Source organism: Oncorhynchus gorbuscha, linkage group LG01 (assembly GCF_021184085.1).
Source record: "Oncorhynchus gorbuscha isolate QuinsamMale2020 ecotype Even-year linkage group LG01, OgorEven_v1.0, whole genome shotgun sequence".
Classification (NCBI taxonomy): domain Eukaryota; kingdom Metazoa; phylum Chordata; class Actinopteri; order Salmoniformes; family Salmonidae; genus Oncorhynchus; species Oncorhynchus gorbuscha.
The window spans coordinates 60,613,489-60,632,224 of NC_060173.1; the positions used below are offsets into that span (position 1 = coordinate 60,613,489).

Genomic DNA, 18,736 nt, shown 5'->3' on the forward strand with positions numbered 1-18,736 from the left:
GCTGGTTAAGTGTGCCTTGAAATCTAAATAAATCACAGACAGTGTCACCAGCAAAGCACCCCCACACCATCACACCTCCTCCTCCGTGCTTCACGGTGGGAACCACACATGCGGAGATCATCCGTTCACCTACTCTGCATCTCACAAAGACACGGCGGTTGGAACCAAAATTCTAAAATCAGACCAAAGGGCAGATTAACACCAGTCTAATGTCCATTGCTTGTGTTTCTTGGCCCAAGAAAGTTTCTTATTTTTGGTGTCCTTTAGTAGTGGTTTCTTTGCAGCAGTTCAACCATGAAGACCAGATTCATGCAGTCTCCTCTGAACAGTTGATTTTAAGATGTGTCTGTTACTTGAACTCTGTGAAGCATTTATTTGGGCTGCAATTTCTGAGGCTGGTAACTCGAATTAACTTATCCTCTGCGGCAGAGGTAACTCTGGGTCTTCCTTTCCTGTGGTGGTCCTCATGAGAGCCAGTTTTATCATAGCGCTTGATGGTTTTTGTGACAGCACTTGAAGAAACTTTCAAAGTTTTAGACATTTTCTGCCATTGACTGACCTTCATGTCTTAAAGTAATGATGGAGTGTTGTTTCTCTTTGCTTATCTGAGCTGTTCTTGCTATAATATGGACTTGGACTTTTACCAAATAGTGCTATCTTATTTATACCACCCCTACCTTGTCACAACACAACTGATTGGCTCAAGCATATTAAGAAGGAAAGAAATTCCACACATTAACTTGTAACATGGCACACCTGTTAACTGAAATGCATTCCAGGTTACCACCTCATGAAGCTGGTTGATAGACTGCCATGCTTGTGCAAAGCTATCATCAATGTAAGAGTGGCTACTTTGAAGAATCTCAAATATAACATATATTTGGATTTGTTTAGCATTTTTTGGTTACTACATGATTCCATATGTATTATTTCATAGTGTTGACTTATTCACTATTAATCTTCAATGTAGAAAATAGTAAAATAAAGAAACTCTTGAATAAGTAGGTGTGTCGAAACTTTTGACAGGTACTGTATAGATCATGAATAAATACAGATTAATTCAACTTTTCTACTTTTAAATTGGGGACTTTTACTTTGAACATTTTCGATATTACGTGACCCGGAAGTACTTCTTTATTGTCGCTGTGGAGAAGCTTTTAGGAAGTCCTTGAAAATATAACACACACAGCCAGTTTATTTATCAAAACACGGGGCTACAACCATGGCAAGAAGATTAATGTAAGTTGCAGTTATTATATATAATGGCACTGTTCTTCAAGTCGCCTTCAGAAAAATCAGTCTGCTCACGTAGCAAACGTTATCTTTAGATGTAGGCTAGATAGTTAGCTGCCGTAACTGTAAAGGTATCTAATACCGTAGCTAGCCAAATCGCCAGTTATTGTTGTAAAAATACCATAGACAGAGGCAAGTAACGTTAGTTTCGTTTTCTGTAGATCAAGAAAGCTATCTTTCCAACTAACTATATTTCTTTAGCTAGTTAGTTGCTTACTTGTCAAACAGTGTGTTCTTTGCTGATTAACCTCAACTCCACGAGTTAAAGTGGAACTGACAGCGTTAACTGCTTTGAGTATATTAAGACACTCATGCCAGTCAATAGTATAAAATTCCCAGTTTATGCTACAAAACCAACTTTATAAGAGGTTTTAAAAATAAATAATATTTGACAAAAAATCCATGATGTGCGGCAGGTAGCCTAGTGATTAGAGCGTTGGGCCAGTAACCGAAGTGTTGCTGGCCCGGAATCTCCGAGCTGACAAGGTACAAATCTGTCGTTCTGCCCCTGAACAAGGCAGTTAACCCACTGTTCTTAGACCATCATTGAAAATGAGAATTAGTTCTTAACTAACTTACCTAGGTAAAGAAAGGTTACATTTTAAATACACATGTACAGTAAGGCGTTGTTGGCAGAATAGATGGATGCTGTTCAATGCATGATTCATATATTTCACCAATACATTTCTTGGCAGTCCAAAAAATATTGCTCTCAGGTTGTATCAGAGATGGCCTGGTACATTGTTTGCAGCAGCACCACCCATTCGGGATGCACTGTTTCAATGACTCAATATTCTGAAGAAAAAAAAAGTCTGGGAATGTCAATACAATCAAACTAGCAAGTGCAATGATCACAAGTCTGTCATAACGTGGCTAATAGGCTAGCGGACGTGTTAAACTCAAGGCAAAGATTTGTATTACTAAACCAAGATAGACCACAGCCTCTCGTTTCCAATTGGAACAAATTAGTCAGTGGGCGGGACAAGCAAGGAGGTGGGCAGAGCCAAGCACGTGCTAGCGAGATCCTATTGGCCCGTTCTAGCAGATGTCCGCATATTTCCGTTCGGGGACGCCTCTTCAGAAGTGCGCATGTGCAATGACTCAATTTGCCTCTGCAGCATAAACAACAGATTATATACACTTTTGCAAAAGGTAAAGTCTACAAAACTTAGTCCACTCTGTTCATAACAGATTCTAGTTTTGGGAACAGAAAACTGTATTGAGATCAAAAGTTTCATCTTTGAGAAAATGTCAGCCAAAATCCATCTCGTTCCATCTTCTCATGGTGCCTGCCAGTGGACTTCTTCTCGCTACAGTATTTGGTAGTGAGTGGAAACACTAAGCGAATGCTTCACATTTATACATCCGGTGAAATGTCTGTCTCATTGTTCTGTCTGTGCTCAAGGCATGATGCTATACTTTTCTATTTGGCCCGTGCAATGATTTGTGTTGTCAATTCATTTTGGCCAGCTACCATATCGCCCATGATGTGCTGCACTACAAGTCACAAGCAAGTATACAGTGCATTGGGAAAGTATTCAGAACTCATGAGTTTTTCCACATTTTATTATGTTACAGCCTTATTCTAAAATGGAATTAAATAGTTTCCCCCCCTCAATCTACCCATAATGACAAAGCAGAAACAGGTTTTTAGAAACAACTAACTGAAATAACATTTACATAGGTATTCAGACCTTTTACTCGATGCTTTGTTGAAGCTCCATTGGCAGCGATTACAGCCTGGAGTCTTCTTTGGTTTGATGCTACAAGCTTGGCACACCTGTATTTGAGGAGGTTCCCTGCAGATCCTCTCAATCTCTGTCAGGTTGGATGGGGAGCATTGTTGCACAGTTATTTTCAGGTCTCTCCAGAGATGTTCAATCGGGTTCAAGTCCGGGCTCTTGTTGGGCCACCCAAGGACATTCAATGACTTGTCCCGAATCCACTCCCGCGTTGTCTTGGCTGTGTGTTTTGGGCCGTTGTCCTGTTGGAAGGTGAACCTTCGCCTCAGTGTGAGGTCGTGAGTGTGTAACAGTATAACTTTACGTCCGTCCCCTCGCCCATACCCGGGGCGCGAACCAGGGACCCTCTGCACACATCGACAACAGTCACCCTCGAAGCATCGTTACCCATCGCTCCACAAAAGCCGCGGCCCTTGCAGAGCAAGGGGAACTACTACTTCAAGGTCTCAGAGCAAGTGACGTAACCGATTGAAACGCTATTTAGCGCACACCGCTAACTAAGCTAGCCGTTTCACATCCGTTACACTCACCCCCCTTTTGACCTTCCTCCTTTTTCTGCAGCAACCAGTAATCCGGGTCAACAGCATCAATGTAACAGTATAACTTTACGTCCGTCCCCTCGCCCATACCCGGGCGCGAACCAGGGACCCTCTGCACACATCGACAACAGTCACCCTCGAAGCATCGTTACCCATCGCTCCACAAAAGCCGCGGCCCTTGCAGAGCAAGGGGAACTACTACTTCAACGTCTCAGAGCAAGTGACGTAACCGATTGAAACGCTATTTAGCGCACACCGCTAACTAAGCTAGCCGTTTCACATCCGTTACAAGTGCTCTGGAGCAGGTTTTCATCAAGGATCTCTCTGTACTTTGATCGGTTCATCTTTCCTTCGATCCCAGTTTCTGTCGCTGAAAAACATGCATGATGCTGCCACTCTTGTGCTTCACCGTAGGGATGGTGCCGGGTTTCCTCCAGATGTGACCCTTGGCATTCAGGCCAAAGAGTTCAATCTTGGTCTCAAGTAAACTCCAAGCGGGCTGTCATGTGCCTTTTACTGGCCACTCTATCATATAGGCCTGATTGGTGGAGTGCTGCAGAGATGGTTGTCCTTCTGGAAGGTTCTCCCATCTCCACAGAGGAACTTTGGAGCTCTGTCAGAGTGATCGGGTTCTTAGTCACCTTCCTGACCAGGCGCTTCTGCCCCGATTGCTCAGTTTGGCTGGGCGGCCAATTCTATGAAGAGTCTTGGTGGTTCCAGACTTCTTCCATTTAAGAATGACGGTGGCCACTGTTTTTGTTGACCTTCAATGCTGCAGACATTTTTTTTTGTACCCTTTCCCAGATCTGTGCCTCGACACAATCCTACCTCGGAGCTCTACGGACAATTGCTTTGACCATATGGCTTGTTTTTTTTGCTCTGACATACACTGTCAACTGTGGGACCTTATATAGACAGGTGTGTGCCTTTCCAAATCATGTTGAATCAATTTAACTTACCACGGGTAGACTCCAACCAAGTTGTAGAAACATTTCAAGGATGATGAATGGAAACGGGATGCACCTGATCTCAGTTTCGAGTCTCATTGCAAAGGGTCTGAATACTTATGTAAATATGATATTTCTGTTTATTTGTAATAGTCAAGGGGTCTGAATACTCTCCAACTGCACTGTATCTCTTTTGTTTTAATATATTATATAGAACATCCTATGTACATAAGTGGATATTATAAAGGGTCATCATTTTCAAATAATACAATGTCAGTTTGTGTCGCAGCCTATGCCTTTTTACAAAAAAAGCATGCATCTATGTTTGGCCTGCAAATTTGTAATTTTTTTCAATGTGGCCCCTGTGCACTGATTTGAGTTTGACAACTCTGGGCTAGCGTATCCTTTTTATGTAGCTATTTTTTTTTGCAAGCTAGCGTTGGCTAGCTAGTTGCTGGGAGGATGTCATGTCATTGGAGGAGTCATTGTTTTTGGTGGCTACAGCTAGAGCTACAGGGGACATTTGTTTAGCTAGCAAGAAATGTGAATCACTTTGCTAGCTAGTGATTCTGAACTTGAGCATATGTCTTAGTTGTCAATCAAATGTATTTGGCATCGATCAAATGGGCGGGCAGACAGGCAAGTTTCCATTCAGTTGTCAAAACGTGGATTGGGACGAGCAAAGACCAGAAGGTTACTAATGCCCATCATTTTCCAGTGCAATTTTGACGTCCAACTCTCTCAAAGTTTGATTGTGTTGATCTAATAATGTTCCCTCGTTAGATATTAGTGCATCTTGTTCTGGCTAGCATTAGTTGTTGATCTTGTTGATGCGCATAGGCAACTGAGGGAGAGAGAGCCTACCTTTTTCATGGTTGTTTGATAAATAGGACCACAAAGTTCCCAAATGTAGGAGGACTCAAGTGGTATTTACATTTTTGCAGAAATCAATTCAGGTGTTTTTTTTGGTGAATGTGTTCTAGTGATCTAACGTTGAGCTGTTGATCCTGCCTGTAAACACACAGTCCAGTTCAAAGTGAATAATGATAAACAGATGGCTCACAAGTCCTCAACTGGCAGCTTCATTAAATTGTACCCGCAAAACACCAGTCTCAACATCAACAGTGTACAGGCGACTCGGATGCTGGCCTTCTAGGCAGAGTTGCAAAGAAAAAGCCATATCTCAGACTGGCCAATACAAATAAAAGATGAAGATGGGCAAAAGAACACACACTGGACAGAGGAACTCTGCCTAGAAGGCCAGCATCCGAGTCACCTCTTCACTGTTGATGTTGAGACTAGAGGTCGACCGATTTAATCAGAATGGCCGATTTAATTAGGGCCGATTTCAAGTTTTCATAACAATCGGAAATCGGTATTTTTGGTCGCCGATGTGCCGATTGTATTTTTTTTACATTATTTTTATTTGTAAAATGATTATTTGCAATTTTTATTTATTATTATTATTTTTTAAATTTTTTAATACTTTTATTTAACGAGGCAAGTCAGTTAACCTGTTACTCCTACCCCCTACTTTTTCGAACATTCTGTTCAAAATCGCGCAACATTTCAGCGCCCTGCTTCTCATGCCAGGAATATAGTATATGCATATGATTAGTATGTGTGGATAGAAAACACTCAGACGTTTATAAAACTGGTTAAATCACGGCTGTGACTATAACAGAACGTGCGTTTCATCGAAAAGTGCAGGAAAATCTGATCACTGAAAATGGGAAAATATATCCATGCGCCACTTCAACCCATTGTTAATGTGAACCACATTAAATGGGGCCGAGGTTGCAATACCTAAAGTTGCATTACAAAAGTATTTTGAAGTGTTTTGTGAAAGTTTATCGTCAACTTTTTTAATAAAAAAAATGACGTTACGTTATAAAACGCTATTTTTTTTCTTGATCACACAGTCTTCATAGATCGATATCTAGGCTATATATGGACCGATTTTAATCGAAAAAAAGACCCAATAGTGATGTTTATGGGACATCTAGGAGTGCCAACAAAGAAGATGGTCAAAGGTAATGAATGTTTTATATTTTATTTGTGCGTTTTGTGTAGCGCCGACTATGCTAATTATTTTGTTTACGTCCCCTGCGGGTCTTTTGGGGTGTTACATGCTATCAGATAATAGCTTCTCATGCTTTCGCCGAAAAGCATTTTAAAATTTTGACTTGTTGCCTGGATTCACAACGAGTGTAGCTTTAATTCAGTACCCTGCATGTGTATTTTAATGAACGTTTGAGTTTTAACGAGTGCTATTAGCATTTAGCGTAGCGCATTTGCATTTCCAGATGTCTAGATGGGACGCCTGCGTGTCGGGTAGGAGCAAGAGGTTAAGAACATATTCTTATTTTCAATGACGGCCTCGGGACGGTGGGTTAACTGCCTTGTTCAGGGGCAGAACAACAGATTTTCACCTTGTCAGCTCGGGGGTACCAATCTTGCAACCTTACAGTTAACTAGTCCAACGCAATAACGATTGCTTTTCTTTCAAGAACAAGTACACTTCTAAGTGACCCCACACTTTTGAGCGGTATTGTATACTTGTTTCATTTAAGGACCCCAAAATTGACAGCTGCGCCATACAGGCTGAAAAATAGTTGGGAGGAGATTTTCAATGTACCGATTCCATGGCACATGGTTAATGAAGTGATACCCAAAACAACGCAGGATTCAAAACTTTTTCATTAAAAATGATTATGCAAAATTCTTGCAACCAATCGAATGTTATAAACTCAGCAAAAAAAGAAACGTCCTCTCACTGTCAACTGCGTTTATTTTCAGATAACTTAATGTGTAAATATTTGTATGAACATAAAAAGATTCAACAACTGACACACAACCTGAAGAAGTTCCACAGACATGTGACTAACAGAAATGGAATAATGTGTCCCTGAACAAAGAGGGGGTTAAATTAAAAGTAACAGTCTGTATCTGGTATGGCCACCGGCTGCATTAACTTCTTATGGCTGCAGGGGCAGTATTTTTTATTTATTTTTTTACCTTTATTTAACTAGGCAAGTCAGTTAAGAACAAATTCTTATTTTCAATGACGGCCTAGGAACAGTATGGCTGTCTGGAGAGGTTCTCAATCAGAGGCAGGTGTTTATCGTTGTCTCTGATTGGGAACCATATTTAGGCAGCCATATTCTTTGGTTGTGTTGTTGGTGATTGTCCTTAGTGTCCTTGTTCCTGTCTGTGTTAGTTTACACTAGAATAGGCTGTTTCGGTTTTCGTTACGTTCTTTGTTTTGTAGTGTTTGTATTTTAGATTCGTGTTACGTTTTGTTCATTAAACATGGATCACAATCTACACGCTGCGTTTTGGTCCGACTCTCCTTCACCACATGAAAACCGTTACAATAGGTGGGTATTAATGTGCTACGGTGGGCTGTATTCTTACTCAAGTAATTTCTGAAGAAAGTAACTTACATTTGACCAAATCACTTCAATTACATAGATTTATATGATTATACTGTCGCGGTTGGATGAAAACCTTGCAACTCCAAATTCTTATTTTTTATTCTTATTTTTCCTACCTGAATCAATACTATTGGTTCCCCTTTACGTCTATATGAACATTTCACGACCCTTTGATCAACGGAATGTATTCAATATAGCTTGTCGTCAACCACGCTCGAGGAGATTGCGAAAACGTCTATCATGCATGTCAGATTTCAATACTGGCGATGTCCTAATGCGAGAGCTTTTCTTCTCTCAGATAAACCGTTGATCATATTTTTGTGATATTCCTACCTTTTTAGAAATGTGTAATTTTAAGAGGGCCCACCACATTTCTCCTTTGTGTCTGCCTCTTCAGTCCAGGGTGCATTACATGGTGCCGTTGCGTATGTCAGACTCCACTCTGCGAGGCACATCGATCTGCAGGTTCAACATGGTGAGATTGTAGACTCCTAAATTGATAGTGCAGTTTGTTTAGGTGATTTTTATTCTAACCATCTACTTCCCATGCGGATATAGACTTTGTTGTTGTGTGCAGCTACATTTGTAATACTATAAGTATTTCTCAGATACCCTGAGTATTTAAAACATAAGGAACACCTGCTATTTCCATGACAGACTGACCAGGTGAAAGATATGATCCCTTATTGATTTCACTTGTTAAATCCACTTCAATCAGCGTAGATGAATAGGGAGAGACGGGTTAAAGAAGGACTGTTAAGCCTTGAGACAATTGAGACATGGATTGTGTATGTGTGCCATTCAAAGGGTGAATGGGCAAGACAAAAGAATTAAGTGCCTTTGAACTGGGTGTGGTATTAAGTGCCAGGTGCACCGGTTAGAGTGTGTCAAGAACTGCAACGATAAACTGTTTCCCATGTGTATCAAGAATGGTCCACCACCCAAAGGACATCCAGCCAACTTGACACAACTGTGGGAAGAATTGGAGTCAACATGGGCCGGCATCCCTGTGGAACGCTTTCGACGCCTTGTAGTGTTCATGCCTCAAAGAATTGAGGCTGTTTTGAGGGCAAAAGGGGCTGCAATTTGATATTAAGAATGTTTTCCTAATGTTTTGTACACTGACTATAATTCTGCTGTTGGTATTGTGTTTTGAGTGTGAGCGCAAATTAAATGGATAGTTAGCTATACTGAACAAAAATATAAACGGATGTGAAGTGTTGGTTTCATGAGCTGAAATAAAAGATCCCCAAATTTTTCCATATGTACAAAGACTGTAGGTCTCTCAAATGTTGTGCACAAATTGGTTTACATCCCTGTTGGTGAGCATTTCTCATTTTCCAAGGTAATCCATCCACCTGACAGGTGTTGCATATAGGGTTGCACATTTTGGGAAATATTCAGAGGTAGAAACTTTCCACGGGAATATATGGGAATTAATATTAATACCATTTAAATGTGATGTTTTTTGCATTGGATATAAACTCATCAAAAAAATAAATGTTCTCTCACCGTCAACTGTGTTTATTTTCAGCAAACTTCATGTGTAAATATTTGTGTGACATAACAAGATTCAACAACTGAGACATAAACTGAACAAGTTCCACAGACATGTGACTTAACAGAAATGGAATAATGTGTCCCTGAACAAAGGGGGTGGAGTCAAAATCTAAAGTAACAGTCAGTATCTTGTGTGTCCACCAGCTGCATTAAGTATTGCAGTGAGATGTTACCCCACTCTTCCACCAAGGCAAGTTCCCGGACATTTCTGGGGGGGAATGGCCCTAGCCCTCACTCTCCGATCCAACAGGTCCCAGACGTGCTCAATGGGATTGAGATCCGGGCTCTTTGCTGGCCATGACAGAACACTGACATTCCCGTCTTGCAGGAAATCCCTCACAGAACGAGCAGTATGGCTGGTGGTGTTGTCATATTGGAGGGTAATGTCAGGATGAACCTGCAGGAAGGGTACAACATGAGGGAGGAGGATGTCTTCCCTGTAACGCACAGCGTTGAGATTGCCTGCAATGACAACAAGCTCAGTCCGATGATGCTATGACACACCGCCACAGACCAAGACTGACCCTCCACCTCCAAATCAATCCCGCTCCAGAGTACAGGCCTCGGGGTAACGCTCATTCCTTTGACGATAAACGCTATTTAACCTTGGTGAGACAAAACCGCGACTCGTCAGTGAAGAGCACTTTTTGCCAGTCCTGTCTGGTCCAGCGACGATGGGTTTGTGCCCATAGGCGATGTTGTTGCTGGTGATGTCTGGTGAGGACATGCCTTTACAACAGACCTACAAGCCCTCAGTCCAGCTTCTCTTAGCCTATTGCGGACAATCTGAACACTGCTGGAGGGATTGTGCTTTCCTGGTGTAACTCGGGCAGTTGTTGTTGACATCCTGTACCTGTCCCGCAGGTGTGATGTTCAGATGTACTGATCGTGTGCAGGTGTTGTTACACTTGGTCTGCCACTGTGAGGACGATCAGCTGTCCGTCCTGTCTCCATGTAGCGCTGTCTTCGAGGTCGCACAGTACGATCATTGCTATGTATTGCCCTGGTCACATCTGCAGTCCTCATGCCTCCTTGCAGCATGCCTAAGGCACGTTCACGCAGATGAGCAGGGACCCTGGGCATCTTTCTTTTGGTGTTTTTCAGAGTCAATAGAAAGGCCTATTTAGTGTCCTAAGTTTTCATAACTGTGACCTTAATTGCCTGCCGTCTGTAAGCTGTCAGTGTCTTAACGACCGTTCCACATGTGCATGTTCATGAATTGTTTATGGTTCATTGAGCAAGCATGGGAAATGGTGTTTAAACCCTTTATAATGAAGATCTGTGAAGCTATTTGTATTTTTATGAATTAGCTTTGAAGGACAGGGTCCTGAAAAAGGGACGCTTCTTTGTTTGCTGTGTTTTTTTACCATATCATATGGGCTCTAAACTATCAAATTAAAGAAAGTCGCACACACCATGTATAAACTCACAGCAATTGAATTGGTATTTACCAACTTTTCGGCATCACTGTGCCTTTCTCAGGGTAATGTAGACAAATAGTGCAACCGATGACAATAGTGAGGGGTGTGTCATAATGATACGGGTTTTCGACTAGCAAACCCGTATCCGGGAGCGTAACCATAGCCCCAAAGACATTAGCATAACGCATCTTCCTATTCATGAAAATCGCAAATGAAATAAATATATTCAAACACAAGCTTAGCCTTTTTATAACAACACTGTCATCTCAGATTTTCAAAATATGCGTTACAGCCAACGCTAGACAAGCATTTGTGTTAGTTTATCATGGCATAAGCTATGCTAGGCTCTGCTGGCAGCAGGCAACATTTTCACGAAAATAAGAAAAGCAACCAAATTAAATCCATTTACCTTTGAAGAACTTCAGATCCTTTCACTCAGGAGACTCCCAGTAAGATAGCAAATGTTCCTTTTGCTAAAAAAAAGAACAAAGCTCCCGTTTGTTCATCATGCTTGGCTGAGAAATCGACCAAGAAAATGCTACAACTATAACGCCAAACTTTTTTTCAAAATTAGCTACAAAATATCGACAGAAACATGGCAAACGCTGTTTAGGATCCATCCTCACGGTGTTTTTAACAAATATATTCAATAATATATCCGTTGAGGCAGTTTGTTTCTCAGAAGCGATTGGAAAAATGGCTACCTCAGTATTTTATGCAAGATTTTCTCCGGGAGACACCATGTGACCACATGCCATATATGGTCCCTTACAGCCATTCTTCAATGGAAATGCCGAAAAAGACGTCACAATGCTGTAGACACCTTGGGGAATGCGTGGAAAACGTAAGCTCATTCATAGCTCATTCACAGCCATATAAGGAGTCATTGGCATGAGGCGGTTTCAAAAAATGCGGCACTTCCTGGTTGGATTTTTATCTGGGTTTCGCCTGTAACATCAGTTCTGTGGCACTCACAGACAATATCTTTGCAGTTTTGGAAACGTCAGTGTCTTCTTTCCAAAGTCAATTGTCAATTATATGCATAGTCGAGCATCTTTTCGTGACAAAATATCTTGTTTTAAACGGGAACATTTTTCATCCAAAAATTAAAATAGCGCCCCCTAAATCCAAGAGGTTAAATTAATAAAAATGAATTAGTGAAACTGTTAGTATATGGCATTTTAAATATATTATGCTATTGCTATCATATAGAAACATAATGGAATATTGCACATCATATTAGCATCAACATATATTATTGTTTCGTTCAATTTCACATATATATATTTCAAACACTGCTCAAAAAAATAAAGGGAAGACTAAAATAAAACATCCTAGATCTGAATGAATGAAATATTCTTATTTAGTACTTTTTTCTTTACATAGTTGAATGTGGTAACACCACAATCAGCCAAAAAATTATCAATGGAAATCAAATGTATCAACCCATGGAGGTCTGGATTTGGAGTCTCACTCAAAATTAAAGTGGAAAACCACACTACAGGCTGATCCAACTTTGATGTAATGTCCTTAAAACAAGTCAAAATGAGGCTCAGTAGTGTGTGTGTGTGTGTGGCCTCCACGTGCCTGTATGACCTCCCTACAACGTCTGGGCATGCTCCTGATGAGGTGGCGGATGGTCTCCTGAGGGATCTTCTCCCAGACCTGGACTAAAGCATCCGCCAACTCCTGGACAGTCTGTGGTGCAATGTTGGTGGATGGAACGAGACATGATGTCCCAGATGTGCTCAATTGGATTCAGGTCTGGGGAACGGGCGGGCCAGTCCATAGCATCAATGCCTTCCTCTTGCAGGAACTGCTGACACACTCCAGCCACATGAGGTCTAGCATTGTCTTGCATTAGGAGGAACCCAGGGCCAACCGCACCAGCATATGGCCTCACAAGGGGTCTGAGGATCTCATCTCGGTACCTAATGGCAGTCAGACTACCTCTGGCGAGCACATGGAGGGCTGTGTGGCCCCCCCAAAGAATTGCCACCCCACACCATGACTGACCCACCGCCAAACCGGTCATGCTGGAGGATGTTGCAGGCAGCAGAATGTTCTCCACGGCGTCTCCAGACTCTGTCACGTCTGTCACATGCTCAGTGTGAACCTGCTTTCATCTCTGAAGAGCACAGGGCACCAGTGGCGAACTTGCCAATCTTAGTGTTCTCTGGCAAATGCCAAACGTCCTGCACGGTGTTGGGCTGTAAGCACAACGACCACTTGTGGATGTCGGGCCCTCATACCACCCTCATGGAGTCTGTTTCTGACCGTTTGAGCAGACACATGTACATTTGTGGCCTGCTGCAGGTCATGTTGCAGGGCTCTGGCAATGCTCCTCCTGCTCCTTCTTCCACAAAGGCAGAGGTAGCGGTCCTGCTGCTACCTCTTTGCACAACAGCATGTGAAATTCATTGTCAATCAGTGTTGCTTCCTAAGTGGACAGTTTGATTTCACAGAAGTGTGATTGACTTGGAGTTACATTGTGTTGTTTTAAGTGTTCCCTTTAATTTTTTTGAGCAGTGTATTTGAGGGAGGAGATAGTAGAATTGAACCATTCCAACTTCTCCCTCAAATACACAGGCATTGAGCATGTTGCTCTACCAAGGAGAGGAGGTGACATCGAGATCCTACCACTACAAAGGGAGGCTTACTGGATATTCTGTCTAAAAACATTGACCCCTAGTGGTCTGAATATTGACTTTGGTCTCAGGCCCTTATGAACAATTATTTATTTTATGAACAAGTCTTATAAATGCATATTTTCTTTCTACAGCTTATTAGCGTACACCTAATATGTTCCCCCTGTTGACGATGCTCATTACTCATTAAGGTTGAACCAAAAGATGATTATGTGAAATTGAATGAAACAATAATGTATGTTGATTGATGCTAATATGATGTACAATAGTCCATGATGTTTTTATATGATAACAATAGCCTAATATATTTAATATGCCACATACTATTTTTTTAACAGTTTAACTAATTCATTTGAATTAACTTAAATCATTGACACACCCCTCACTATTGTCATTGGTTGCACTAATTGCACTGCTTGCTTTCATAACCTGGTTCAAGTATTCATGACATTACCCTGAGAAAGGCCCAGTGATGCCGAAGTGTTGGTACAAACACATTAAATTGCTGGGAGTTTATGCATGGAGTGTGCGACTTTATGTTGATAGTTTATTCGCCGTTAGTTTGCACCTCCACACAAACAATTTTTTCTGGCAGTGCACCAGCTCTTGTTTTTTAATCTACCGTATCATATGGAGACAGAAACATAAACCTTTTACGTTATGGTAGGTAGACATGATTAAATCCTTCCAATATAATTTTTAAACTATTTAGTTACGAATTGAACTTTAATTAAAGTAGTTTACTCTTCACGTGGGATGAATACATTGAACAACAAAAGGGAGTATTGAATGATCCATCACATCTCCCAAAAATATTTTCAACATACATAAAATGATAGCATAGAAACTGAAGCTTTGGTTGTCTTCCTCTCAGGCTTCCATGTCTTCTCCCTGGACCTCCTCAATGTCCACCCCTTGAACGTCTGACTCTCAGGCCTCCTCTTCACTGTCAACGATGGCTCGTTGTCGGGCTCAAAAAGCCTCAAATTTGGGCGGATGGCCACCAATTTTTCAACCGTTGTATTGGTCAGCCTGTTGCATGCTCTGGTGTGTGTTCCCAAACAAGGACCAGTTGCGCTTTGAGGTGACTGATGTTGTTGGGATTTGGAGGATGATGAAGGCAACGGGGTAAAGAGCTTCAGATCCACAAAGTCCCTTCACCAGGTGGCTGATGAGATATGTTGGCACGACTGCCATATTGCATCTCCATCCCAAAGCCCTTACTTGGAATTGTACTTTGCCAGACTGCCAAGAACCTTGCCCTCATCCAGGCCCAAGGTGGTGAGACACAGTAGTGATGACACCATAAGCCTTGTTGAGCTCTGCACCAGACAGGATGCTCTTGCCAGCATACTTGGGGTCCAACGGGTACGCTGCGGAGTGTATGGGCTTCAGGCAGAAGTCTTCATGCTTTTTGATGTATTTCAGAACTGCAGTTTCCTCTGCTTGTAGCAACAGTGAAGTGGGCAGGACAGCACGGATATCTTCTCTTACATCTGCAAGCAAAGTCCATCAGACAGGATGGCATTGTCTCCCTCAATCCGCGCAATGACTACTGCTATAGGTTTCAGGAGTTTCATGCTGCTTACCACTCTCTCCCAAAATACATCATCCAGGAGGATCCTCTTGATGAGGCTGTCTATATTGGCAGACTGAGGCTGTCTATATTGGCAGACTGATATGGCCATTTCTTGGAGAGACTCCTTCCCCTCCAGGAGACTGTCAAACATGATGACAACACCACCTCAATGGGTGTTGCTGTGCAGCTTCAATGTCATGGTCTTGTTCTTCTCACTTTGCTGCTATACCCTTCAAATAGCTAACAATTTCCTTGGCTCTCTTGTAGAGTGTATCCATTGTTTTCAGTGCCATGACGTCATTAAGGAGCAGATTCAATGCATGAGCAGCACAGCCAATGGATGTGATGTAAGGGTAGGACTCAACTTTAGACCAAGCAGCCTTCATGTTTGCATCATATTCTGTCACCAGTGCAAGTACCTTCTGTGGTCCAAGGTCATTGATGACTGCCTTCAGCTCATCTGCAATGTAGAGACCGGTGTGTCTGTTGTCCCTTGTCTGTGCTCTTGTAGAATACTGGATGAGGGGTGTAGATGATGTAGTTAATTTTTCCTTGCCCACAAACATTTGACCACCAATCAGAGATGATTGCAATAGATTCTGTTTTCTCTATGATTTACTTGAACTCTGTTGAACTCTGCATCCAGCAAATTAGTAGATAATGCATGTCTGGTTGGAGGGGTGTATGCTGGGTGAAGAACATTCAGAAATCTCTTCCAATACACATTGCCTGTGAGCATCAGAGGTTAATCAGTTGCATACACAGCTCGAGCAAACATTCATCAGCATTTCTCTGACTACGTTCCTCCATTGAGTAAAAACAAATGTCTGATTCCAGTAGGACTATGAGCTGTCGCTATCAATACGGTGTCAGATTCATAATTTTCACCTCACAAAGAAGTAGAGGGAATTTTGTCAGAGGTTGCTTGTTGTGAGTGCTGAAGGGACTTTATGCACTTGGCCAGAATATTCTGCATCTTTGTTGCATTCTTCACATATGATTTGGCACAGTATTTCCTTCTACATTAGTTGCAGTGAAATGTCTCCACACATCAAATAGTGCACGTGGCATTTTCGTGTAAAGATTTTTAAAAATTTGTTAAAATAAACCCAAATACAATTCCATGTACAGATAAATTGTTAAGCAGTTAGATTAAACAAGTCCTTTGTTAGATAAATATTTTTAAATGAAACCTGTATGGAAACAGGTGAATGAACACTCCTCAGATAGTAAGCTCAAGCAAGCTAAACCCACAAGCTAAAACCCAACTTGCAGAAATTGTTAACTTGTTATGGCTGAGATCCCGTTACCGGGAGCGATATAACAACAACCAGTGATGGTACAGGGCGCCATATTCAAAATAACAGAAATCTCATAATTAAAATTCCTCAAACATGCATGTAATTTATATAGTTCTTAAGGTAGTCTTGTTATTAATCCCACCACAGTGTCCAATTTCAAATAGGATTTACGGGGAAAGCACCACAAACGATTATGTTAGCTCACCAACAACTCACTAAAATACACAGCCAATTTTACCAGCCAAAGAGAGAGAAAAAACACAAATAGAGAAAATGAATCACTAACCTTTTGATAATCTTCACCAGATGACACTCATAGGACTTCATGTAACACAATACATGCATGTTTTGTTTGATAAAGTTCATATTTATATCAGAAAATCTGAGTTTACATTGGCGCGTTACATTCACTAGTTCCAAAAACATCCAGTGATTTTTGCATAGCCACATCATTCAACAGAAATACTCATCATAAATGTAGATGATAATACAAGTTATACACATGGAATTATAGATATACCTCTCCTTAATGCAACCGCTGTGTCAGATTTAAAAAAAAAACTTTATGGAAAAAGAAACCCAAGCAATAATCTGAGACGGCGCTCAGAACAATAGTAAAATTAGCCGCCATGTTGGAGTCAACAGAAACCAGAAAATACATGATAAATGTTTCCTTACCTTTGATGAACTTCATCAGAATGAGGTCCTAGGAATGCCAGGTCCACAATAAATGCTTGATTTGTTCAATAATGTCCGTTATTTATGTCCAGTTAGCGTGTTTGGTAAACAATTCCAAAGTCACAAAGCGCGTCCACTATGACGAAATGTCCAAACGTTCCGTAACAGTCAGTAGAAACATGTCAAACGATGTATTGAATCAATCTTAAGAATGTTGTTAACATACATCTCAAATAACTTTCCAACTGGAGAATTACATCGACGGAGCTGCCTCTCACGTGAACTCGCATGGTCACCTCATGGTCACCTCATGGTCACCTCATGGTCACCTCATGGCAGTGGTTACTCATTCCTTTCTCCTTCGGACCCCCTTCACATTAGAGTCATCAAACAAAGTTCTATTGACTGCTGACATCTAGTGGAAGCTGTAGGAAGTGAGAACTCATCCATATCTCGCTGTAATTTCAATGGGAGCTTGTTTGAAAATCTACCAGCCTCAAAATCCAAATCCAAACAGGAAGTGGAACTTCTCAGATTTTTGCCTACCATATGAGTTCTGTTATACTCACAGACATAATTCAAACAGTTTTAGAAACTTCAGAGTGGTTTCTATCCAATACTAATAATAATATGCATATATTAGCAATTATGACTAAAGAGCAGGCAGTTTACTCTGGGCACCTTTCATCCAAGCTACTCAATACTGCCCCTGCAGCCATAAGAAGATAACAAGTTAGAAATTATTTGAACACACTTTTCTGTAGGCTAATATTTACTAGTTAAAAAAATCATGTATGCCCTAGAAAATATATTCACCCCAACTATTATTGGCATTTTAGTTTTTTTCATAAAACTGCATTTTGGTCAAGGGCTTGTAAGCATTTCACTGTAATGTCTATTCGGCACATGTGACATAAAATTTGATTTGATTGTAATCACAATTTACCAGAAAGTATGTAGTCCTTGGCTCAGACAGCTTAGTAGTGTGGGCTTTAGCATCTCATTAGTGTGCAAGATCTTGAGAATCATATGTACATTTGATGGAAGAGTCCACTGCACATTTGATGGAATATTGCACTGTGCATGCTGAGGGTTGCAATTCCATTGAATTGGGGATTGTTTAACCAAAATATGCCACAAGACCTAGAATGGCCTTATGTGTATCCCACAAAAAAGGTTCACTGTTATAAGCTATCTTTTTTGATGAATTTTAAGTGAAATTCCCCAAATTCCCAGGCTTAACTTCCCATGAAAAATGTCTGACCTTTTGCAACCCTAGTTGCATATCAGTAAGCTGATTAAACCGCATGATCATTACACCGGTGCAGCTTGTGTTGGGGACAATAAAATGCCACTCTAAAATGTGCACTTTTTTTCACACAACACTACAGATGTCTCAGGTTTTGAGGGCATGTGTAATTGGAGTACTGACTGCAGGAATGTCCACCAGCGCTGTTGCCAGATAATTGAATGTTCATTTCTTTACAACAAGCCTTCTCCAACATTATTTTAGGGAATTTGGCAGTATGTCCAACCGGCCTCACAACCGCAGAACACATGTAACCATGCCAACCCAAGACCTCCACATCCG

At 41.2% G+C, this 18,736-nt stretch overlaps 1 protein-coding gene across 1 annotated transcript in view; it reads left to right on the top strand.

Annotated features, from left to right (window-relative positions):
* Positions 1 to 1,114: 1,114 nt before the first annotated feature.
* mrpl23 (mitochondrial ribosomal protein L23) overlaps positions 1,115 to 18,736 on the top strand; it is a 107,254-nt gene continuing 89,632 nt past the window's right edge. The window contains exon 1 of the mRNA XM_046357931.1: positions 1,115 to 1,239. The gene's annotated coding sequence lies outside the window, so the exon portion shown is untranslated. The remainder of the gene's footprint in view (positions 1,240 to 18,736) is intronic.